The sequence below is a fragment of the Macrobrachium rosenbergii genome, chromosome 25 (genome assembly GCF_040412425.1).
Source record: "Macrobrachium rosenbergii isolate ZJJX-2024 chromosome 25, ASM4041242v1, whole genome shotgun sequence".
Classification (NCBI taxonomy): domain Eukaryota; kingdom Metazoa; phylum Arthropoda; class Malacostraca; order Decapoda; family Palaemonidae; genus Macrobrachium; species Macrobrachium rosenbergii.
This window is the reverse complement of record NC_089765.1, coordinates 2,371,690-2,381,283: the sequence shown is the minus strand read 5'-3', so window position 1 is coordinate 2,381,283 and position 9,594 is coordinate 2,371,690. Positions and strand designations below refer to the sequence as shown.

Genomic DNA, 9,594 nt, shown 5'->3' with positions numbered 1-9,594 from the left:
CCCGTGGCAAACCCTACGTAAGCTTGAACAGGTAAATGAATAATAGGGCCCTTTTTTCGGGCAAGGAGTACACCCGGAACAACATTAAAACTTGCTTTGCCCCAAAAAAAAAATGTCATGGGTTATAATACATCACTGAATGACCTTTGCTGTCCCAGTGCTTGGCTTGAAGCCTAAATTCTATAATCCAGTCTAATCCTATGCAATTGTCTATTTACTACAATGATTGTCAATGTCATATTAGAAAAAATATCAAAGGAGTTACGACGACTGCCAAAGTTTTCTTCACTTTGTTAATTGATTTTTAGTTATATAACTTTTAAATGGAGAAATAGTGATAGAAAGTAATTTTTCGTATTACTTGTGGAAACCCTTTTCTTCAAGGATTCTAGCACCCGACCTCATGGCATAAATCCTATATACTACTACTACTACTACTACTACAAAGTGTAAACAAGGAGTATTGGATGTATTTCATTGCCAGAGGTTGAGACTTTTTCACGAATAGCCAATTATCCATCGAGTAGGAGGCAAGTTAATGACGTCAAAAGTTAAGTCATTATATCTTCGAAAGACATTCCTCTGAGTTTGCTGGCGATGTCTACAAGAAGTCGGTGTTACTCATAATTACCAGAATCATGCAACATTCGTAACACCGAATACAGTAAAAAATTAGGTAGGGATGTAAGATACCCCGTGACAAAGTGTCATCTTTGTCAGGTACGTTGATAAAATTTTATTCCAGAAAAACACCGGGACACCAGCTGTGAATCTCATAGTAGATAGTGACCCCCAGGGTGTTTTAACCCGGTGTGTATCCACCTTTCCGGCGTGTTTATACAAGCCCGCTAGGGATGACCGCAAAACACAAACAAAAGACTGTAAATATCATAAAGATAATGACCCCCAAGATGTATTGTGATGTCCCAGATCGCCATATAAAATTCAACTGGGAACACATCAATACCTGGGGTTCGATTCTTTGCAAATTTTTTCATTGTACGAAATATCTCTTTCCTATCAAACTCCTGTTCTATTAATTCTCTATCAGCATCATCATGTTTACTTTCTATATATTTTAAAAGTTTTTTTTTTTTTTTTTTGCATATCTTGATCTCCTATATCACAAGAGTACAAATCTGAGTAAAACTGCATACAAGATTTTTGAATGGCTGGAAAGGACCGTAATTCTGTTCCCAACTTATCCCTCACACAAGTCATAATTTTCTTAACTTGCCTTTCTCGTTGTTTACCAGTTAAGCATTTTGACATTTTCTCGCCACACTGTGTCTTTTAATCTTGTTCTTATCTTAATATCTTCGTTCAGTTCATCCCTAATTGTCTGAATTCTACTTTTAATTCTCTTTATTTCTTCCTTATCAGGGTTCGCTGTCTGGTAAGCAGTTTCACGTAAAGACCTTAGTCTGTTTTCAAGAATATTCAACATATTACATCTCATTTTCTTTTTCATACAACCCACTTTACTATAAAATTCCTTAACTTTAATGTTTACTAGTTTCTCCCACCATTCAAGCATGGAATCATAATTACCTCTCTCTCTTTTCCATTTTATCCAATGGTCTTTAAAATCCTCCTTAACTCCTGAAACCTCAAGGAAAGAAACATTAAGTTTCCAATTTGATTTTCCAAATTGTAACACATTATCTAATTTAACATCACATAAAAAAACAAGTGATCAGAAAATGATACTGCTGCTGTTTTTGAATATTTCACATTTGCGATTAAGTCAGCCATGTATATTTTATTTTATCTTGCAGCATAAGTTTTCCTCATAAATGTATATTCAGGATTTTTTGGGATAATATTATGTACATCTTTCAATTTCAAAACACTGACAATTTGTTTTAACGTATTTGAAAAATTTGAAGTTTTTGGTTCAGAAGAATCTCTATTACTCATAATACAATTCCAATCAGCTCTAACAATACATCTGCTTACATTGTTTTGCATAAGAGGAAGCATAACTTCCTCAAAAAATTCTTCTCTTTCACCCTGACAATTCGCCCCAGAGGGTGCATAAATACACATAACATTAATCTCTTCTCCTTGAATGTTTACTCTAATCATACTTAGTCTAGAGCTAGCATGTTTATAAGTGCTTATTATTTTAGCATTTAGTTTCTTATTTATCATTATTGCAGTTCCACCCTTAATATTTATGGTTGGATTCAGAACAACGTCATAATAATTTAACAAATAAGAAATATTGCTCAAAGTCTTTATATTATGTTCTTGTAACAAAATAATATCAATATTATGATAGGTAAGAAAAGTATTCAAATTCATCTGTTTGTTTACATCTGAAAGACCATTAATGTTAAGAGTTCCAATACGAATGAAAATGATCGTTTAAGGGTAATGCACGTCCATTAACTAGCTATTTTGGGGTTCGTACCTTATGTTTCATGCACTGGTCTTTCTCTCTCTCTCTCTCTCTCTCTCTCTCTCTCTCTCTCTCTCTCTCTTCTCTCTCTCTCTCTCTCTTTTGCATTTACTTTTTTTTTGTTGTTTTTGCTACTGCTTTAGCATTACGACTTAGAAATAAACTCTTTTTCTTCGTCTGTACCACTTTCCATTCTTCCTGGTTATAGGGCAACTGAGAATTCCCTCTTCTAGATTTAAACTCTCCTTGGTAGCGGTAGTATTTTCGGCAATCGAGATCTGAATTGGATCCAAGCCCTCCTCTTGGACCGTGTCCTCCTCGCAATCCTCTTCTTCCATTTTCATTCCAGATGCAATCTCTTTTTCCGCGTCCCCATACACATGCACGTCAACAGTAGTTATATTCTTCACTATTCCATCTTCATAGCAGCTTCCTTTTAATACTACATTATCAGTATTATACGTTTGGTCGTCGTCCACTGCGGTATATTCTTCCACATTCCACTTATACTAGGTTGCAACCTTATTATCTTATCATCAGCTATGTTGTTATTTCCCTTTTTATTATTTTCTACTAGTAATTCACAATTATTAGTACTGTTTTCTTCATTGGATGTATTATCACTTCCATTACCTTATTCTGTATTTTTCACACTCTCTTCAAACCATTTACTTGCACCAAATTCACCTCTGCCATCAACCATTTCCTTGTTTCCTTCTTCTACAATTTCATCGGTACCATCATGATTTTCCTTTCCATGCTTTGTCTTTGGGTCGACAGATAAAATAGGGTCGTTTAAGGGTTTCGAATTTAAGGGAGGAAAGTTATCAGTATTTACTGCATTTACTTTATCTTTCCAATTAATGCAGCAATCTGCTGCAAAGTGCCCTGCAATACCGCATCTAATGCATGTGCGCATTTGCCCCTTGTATTGAAACAGCATTGAGATCCCTCTGTAGATAAGCGAGGAGGGAATTGGTTTTTCCAGCTTCATCAATGCAGTCCTATTTCCCGTCATTTTTCCTACAAGTTCTCCATACGTATATTTCTGAAATCGTACATTATACACCTGACAATACTCTTCAAGAATATTTGAAAGTGTTGTATTTTGCATTTCAAACGGGACATTCTTTACTGTTACAAGTTTTAGTACTACTCAGATTAATAACATGAACACTTACTTACCTTCCATCCACAGAAATTAGACGTTCACTATAGTCCTTCACAACTTTTTCGAATGTTTTATTTGCAGTATCTTCTGGTTTGATAACTATTTTACTATGACTAATTTGCTGCACACCATAAACTTCTTCTAAACATACTTGGAGTTTACTTATTATTTCGAGTGTCATCTACACTGGCTTCCTCTTGCCCAAGGTAAAGAATACCAAAGGTATGAGTGCGTTTGAATAAGTCACCCATTTTAGTGACGTAGAAAGTGGGTATGATCAGTCAATTTCTGTTGGTACTACTGTGTTGCCATGGTAACATGAGATGTCACCATGACAACCGTGAGCCCGGTTACAGGGGTTCCCTTTCCCAGAAAGGCTTTGAATTCAAAAGTCTAAACTACAAAGCCACAATGCACCATATCACTGTCACAATTCACCAGTTTCACATATCTCCGAGATACACAAGGCACTAAAGCTTCCTAAAGCAATATCAGCACGTTCTCCTTTGTCAAAAATCCCTTTGAAATGTGGAAATAAGGACGGAGCAAAATATAACAAGAGTTACTAGTCTGAAGTCAGGGCTGCCAACCAAGGACAAGATCACACGATTAGTGCGATGGAGGAAGCAAAAGTAGTTATTGTTTGAAATATAGCGCAGATGTAAACACCATCCTGAATTGTTCCCTTTCATTGAAATTCTGTATTAATGAATACGTCAATTAATGTTGTCTGGAAATGTTCCGTGAAGGGAATTGACAACCACTTGAAGAACTGCCCTGTGGTTACTATTTCAGTCTCGACTCCTCTGTGACCTAATTTTGACGCTTTGAAGAGTCTGTCTGCGGCATAGTCCTTATTCTGTGCGTAATAAGAATTGTACTGGAATTTTGATTTCTTAATGTGTACACAGAAATATATTCATTTTTTTTAAGAACTCCCATTTTCCCTGTTTTAGCACTTACCGCATGGAAAGACGTATCTTCTTTATTATCTAATGCATTATTCTCGACAAACTTCTTTTTTCAACACGCTGTTATATTGGACTATATTATTAACCCCTAGTTTCTTTTGTTTAGACTGTAAAGGGACTTTTGGATGCCTTTTTTCATTAGATTGTAGTGAAAATTGATGTCTTGAAGCACCGTTTACGCCTGTCTTAGTGAGTTGAGACGCTCTTGGTTAGACACAGCCTCTTATACTTCAGTCACGAATCAACACAAAACCAACCACAGATGGTATCAAATTACCTGAGCCAAGAGGACTTGAAATGTTGGTGTTAGAGCCTTCAGATCTGATGCCCGAGACTGATAACGAAAGGACTGAAAATAGTCTTTCCAGAAAAAATGAGACTTATTTTCTGCGTGTCATAATAGCGTGGATTTGACAGTTAATACAGAGGACCCCAGTCGGTTCTTCGAATGTCTTTGCTGACGTGTGATGATGTCAGAGAATCTGGGGCTCCCAAGAATTCCTTCGGCAAATTGGGACCAGATAAGAAACTTACAGTAAGTGAAAACGAATAAAGCAAGAGGTGGCCCATCCTTTAATATATTCCGTTCTGTGAAAAGCTTTCAAAAGAAATTTTGACTATTTTATAGATGCTGTACACCTAAATTTTCCACTCATTTTTTCGGTAATTAAATAATTTTCTCTATTATTTCAATGCTACCGAAGAACTGGGAATTATTAAAAGAAAAATAAAATATTGGGCGATAAAACGTCACTAAAGTCCATTCACCTGCGATACGTGCAAGAACAGAAGACGCTTGTTATCTCCCTTCTAATTGGTCCTTGTTCGACTCAAAAGTGATCCTTGATTCAAACCACACCGTACGAAAGTCCACTTATCGCTTCTTCTTTGTTCTGTTTGACTGTGGAAGTTACGACATTTCACATTCTGCGTAGGGATAAACTGGCTCCAGATGACCGATTGACTTGGCAACACTGTGTGGAACTGGACGGTTTATAGATGTTTGTCTGTTGACGGTAGAGAAGAAATTCTCCGTTTGCTGTATTCAAGTTGTACGTACGTTCGTGGTAATTGTGAATTATCGTACGGTGAAGTTCGGGAGTTAGGCTATGAGGGCGTTATTATTTCTGTTGACTTTAAGTTTGGATTACTTTTTTTTATTTTAGCTTCTTTTTTAATGTTTAAGGTTATAGCTTTGTATTGTTTATACTGAACTTTATAACAGTTATTGGTTAGCTTTTTATTTAATGTTTAAGGTTATAGCTTTGCATTGTTTATACTGAACTTTATAACAGTTATTGGTTTAAATGTTAAACTGAAATCGTTTATGTTTAAAGTTGTTCACTGGTTCCCTCTAATAATTGCGTTATACAGATTTGACCACTTTACCCCATTCGCTGATTGTCACTTTGTCATTTGTGGGTTACAGTGAATGGTTTTTGAGAAATCTGACATATTAAATACTTTTCCTCGTAAACTTACGTTATACCGTTGTTGTCACTAAAGATGTGTTTAATTTACTTAGTGGGTCAGTGGTCCTGAATTTCTGTACTAGACATTGAATCCCTTTCAGGATTAGGGTAAGTCTGCAAGATTTTGTCCATAATGCAGCTTTGTGGATTGTGTGCCAGTTTACGAAGTAATGGAGATTTGCAACGTTCCGTGGAAGTTAGTATTCTGTTCTTTGGTAAAACCTTGTGCCAAGAGACGTCGGTGTAAAAGGATGGGATTTTAATGTTTATAAATTGTGCTTAGTGATTCTTACATTGGAACTTTTTTGTCCATAATACCTTTCTCATCACTTTTAAAAATACTTCCAGGTACTAGTGAATGCGAACTTTATGGAACCGGGATAACTCAAGTTTCTCTTGAGAAATAGGACACTGGTGAAAAACTCTAGTTAAACTAGAGACTACTACTGTATCCATACGACTGGAAAATGGATTACCTATTCAAGGTTGGCTTATTGAACTTTGAGGTGAATAAATGTGAACAAACCAATTTTTGACGTCCACCCCTACAGGGGCAGCGCCCCTGTAGCGGGTGGAGGCACCTCTTATGCTCTGTACCTATAGGTCTTAAGACTTATTGGTAAAGGCATGGGAGGTTCAAACAGCCAACTAATTTTTTTCTTTCGGGTGTTAAGAGCGACTGTAGATGTCAGAAGTGAAATACCTAAATGTTTAATTTTTAGGATTTTAAAAGTAACTTGTAACTGCTTAACTGTAACATTCACATTTTTCAAACTTTTTATTCATCTGTTTTTATTCATATAATCTTTTTATACTTTATATTATAATGTTTTTATTCATTATATAATTTGTTTTTTTCATTATATAATCTGTTTTTATTCATTATATAATCTTTTATTCATTTATTCATTATATTAGTCTTTTAATTCATTTATTCATTATATTATAGTCTGTTTTTATTCATTTATTCATTATATTATAGTCTGTTTTTATTCATTTATTCATTATATTATAATGTTTTTATTCATTATATTATAATGTTCAGTAAAATAACTTCACTACGTATTAGGAACTTGAAAATGTAATTTAAGTTTTTTTCACTTTTCAGCAATAAGGAAATAATAATTTAAAGTTTACGTAAGGTTAGTTTTAGCAGTTAATTTAAGTTAGACTGAATCTGTACTATAGGGGCGTTCATTTTTTTTTTTCAGGACAAAAAAATTAACATTGTGGTATGGTATTGTATTGCTTTGAAATTTTATACTTGACTTATATATTGTTGATTAGATGCAACATGTAATTGTAATAGCCACAATGCCCTTCAAGCTTTGTTTTGGAATTTTGTAACGTAAGATATAGCTTCAGATTTCTTTGTTCATAGTTATTATTAAACATGTATGTGATTAGTTTCTTAATTTTGATTAGTGCTAGTAATATAACTAGCAATATAAAATTCATACAATATAATAACTCCAATTATACTAGACTCAATATAAACCGAAATTATACTAGTTGGTCGAATCTACTTAGTTTTGTCTTTAACACCAGAGTTTTAATGTCCATTTACTTACTATTCCCAAATAACGGCCACTTGTTTGAAAGCACTACTTAGGCATTTTTCTCGAAGCTCTACTCGGAGGCTTTGAGTTGATTAGTACGATAAAAAAAAATTCATCTGAAGTGAAAGGTTCATTTCATGAACTTTAACATTAACTACGATCTGTAATTTAGGTGATGCTCTTGGATTTTATAAGGCGTTTTCTTCTATTTACAGAACAGGCGTTCTGAAACGGATGTTTCAGGCAACGAAAGCACTACTTGGGTTAGTCAAGAACTCGCTTGATGATTTTACCCCTCGCAAGAGTTTTCCAATCTGAGCCAGGCGTCGGTTGGTGGAGCCTGGCATTGATGATCGCTTTATCATTGAGCTTCACTTACTCAATGATTAACCTGTGTAATTATTTATCTGAAATTTCAATAAATTGTTAAAAATGATGCATATGTAAATTTGGACGTTCTTACCTCCACCAGTAAGTGTAAGCTGGGTTATTTCAAATTCTAACACAAGTACCCTTTTATGTACCTGTTATATTGATCAATGTTTGAATATTAGTATTGCATCTTTAACCCCTGTTACAGTTTGTAATTGAGTTTTTAATTTGAGTTTTGAGAATCTTAAATACTTTGAGTTGAGATATTTAATAGCAGGGAATTGTGACTGTTGAACATTAACTGTAAGCACTGAAAAATCTCTTAAATGGACCAGAGGTACCTGATCTGAAATCTATGCATAGCTGTTGAAATCTTTAGGGAAGATGAATCAAAGTTTCTCGAGTAGCTTACTAGTTACTATAGAATAAATAAATTCTAGTTACTATATAATAAATAAATTCGACTGCAGTTTGTCACTGCATAGTCAATACCAGTGTATAATTTTTGCCTAATCACGATAAAACTAAAAACAAATATATAGGACGATTTATGTGCGGAGTGTTTAAAGTAACAGAGAACCATTGGTGGGTGAAAGATGGGTATCTTAAACAAATTTTTTAATTCGGGTGATCTATTAAGTTGCTATGACTTGCCTTTTGGAGAGTCAAGGTATTTTTATGAATGTTCGTGTCCCATGTCTTGGGAAAAACTAGCTCCAATCAAAAAAGGTTCTTTGCGTCACCACTTTCACTGGGAGTCTCTCCCAGGCAGCCTTTGTCTTGAATGCACCATATACCTTCAATGTTCTTTAACTTTTGCATTCCTATTACATATAAAATGTTTCCAGAAACAAAAGGTCTTTGATTTTTCAGTTTGAATTTATTTACTTTTCCATTCGTTCTTGGCTTCCAGGATTCGTTTTCCAGAAAACGCTCATATGTTTAACCAGTTGCCCTTCGTCAGTACCCCGCTATAGCTTTATTTAATTACTAAAAGTTTACAGTATATCCTCAAACTTATGGGTGCCCTAGTTTCCAATATATATATATATATATATATATATATATATATATATATATATATATATATATATATATATATATATATATATATATATATTTCATGAAGGATTTTGTAGGTGCCGATTTGAAATAACTTTTTTCTTTACGTATTACAGAAGTTTAATACCTTAGATATCCTTTGTTTTTCATTTTAAAATTAGTAGACTAGTTATTGCTAGACTGTTGTAGCCCTAGTGGGGATTCTATCAGCTGGCCACCTACGGTATACTTGGACAGCATATATCCTTCAGGGTTGACCCATTCTGATGTACCATTCTGATGGTACAAAGAAAAGAGAGCAAATTAATGTCCGTGACTGTCGAGTATACCATGGGCAAGAATGCTTTGTACTGAAGACAAATTTCCTCATTTGAGAGGGACTATCATGCATAAAGCGCTCCTTTGCTTGGGGTGAGGATGAAGAGTGTGCAGGACTTTTGTCTGCCAATGATTCCCAAGATTGCAATGGAATCTTTGATTGAGACCAGGATTGACATCCACGACTCCCCTGTGGTCTCATTAAATTACTAAGCAATAGTGATGCTAAGCCTCTATTTTTCAAAGTGTAAGTTCTTTAGATTTT

The 9,594-nt window shown here is 34.6% G+C and overlaps 1 long non-coding RNA gene across 3 annotated transcripts; it reads left to right on the top strand.

Annotated features, from left to right (window-relative positions):
- Nucleotides 1-5,342: 5,342 nt before the first annotated feature.
- On the top strand, nt 5,343-8,646 carry LOC136852119 (uncharacterized). 3 transcript variants are annotated; one of them, XR_010857077.1, is made up of 4 exons: nt 5,343-5,598; nt 6,120-6,214; nt 6,367-6,503; nt 7,793-8,646. It is a non-coding gene; the product is annotated as an uncharacterized lncRNA (long non-coding RNA). The 3 variants fall into 3 exon arrangements; XR_010857075.1 differs by having other exon boundaries at nt 5,344-5,598; nt 6,367-6,524; XR_010857076.1 differs by lacking the exon at nt 6,120-6,214 and having other exon boundaries at nt 5,378-5,598; nt 6,367-6,524.
- Nucleotides 8,647-9,594: the final 948 nt, after the last annotated feature.